The sequence below is a fragment of the Apis dorsata genome, unplaced genomic scaffold, assembly GCF_000469605.1.
Source record: "Apis dorsata unplaced genomic scaffold, Apis dorsata 1.3 scaffold_221, whole genome shotgun sequence".
Taxonomy (NCBI): Eukaryota; Metazoa; Arthropoda; class Insecta; order Hymenoptera; family Apidae; genus Apis; species Apis dorsata.
Window position 1 is genome coordinate 202479 of NW_006263503.1, and position 594 is coordinate 203072.

Sequence of the window (594 nt, forward strand, 5' to 3'; positions counted from 1 at the left end):
CTGATTCTTATATAATATATTTTTTTTCTCGATGATCGACGAAATATCTTTTTCAAAGACTGTTTTTGTGACTGTTTTCGTTTCTCTCTCGTTATATTATTTTTTTCTAGAGGCGAAATGTAAGGATAAACGTACGTCCGTATGAAATCTCACGACAGTCGATCGTAATATTTCATCTTTTTCACTCTCGTATACCCAATATTCATATTTCAACGTTCATGCTCGCTCTCTCTCGTGCATGAAGTATTCGCGCCAAGGCGTGTCAATACTTCCTCCTTTTTTTTTTTTCCTTTCCTTTTTTCCCCTTTCTTCTTCTATTTCTTTTTGTTTTTGTTTTTCTTTTTTTTTTTTTTTTTTTTTTTTTTTTTTTTTTTTTTTGGAACTTTACTTAGCACCGTGTCTTTCGTGGATTTTAGTTTCTCGAGAATACGTTTCTTTCTCGTTCCTCGTTTCTCTCTCACGCATACGCTCTCACACTCTCACACGCTCTTTGAGAATTTTTTTTCGATAAGCTTTCCACGATTAACGAGAACAAGGGAATCAGACGAACGTTAGCCTAACTTTTTTTTTTTTTTTCGATGATCTTACGTACAA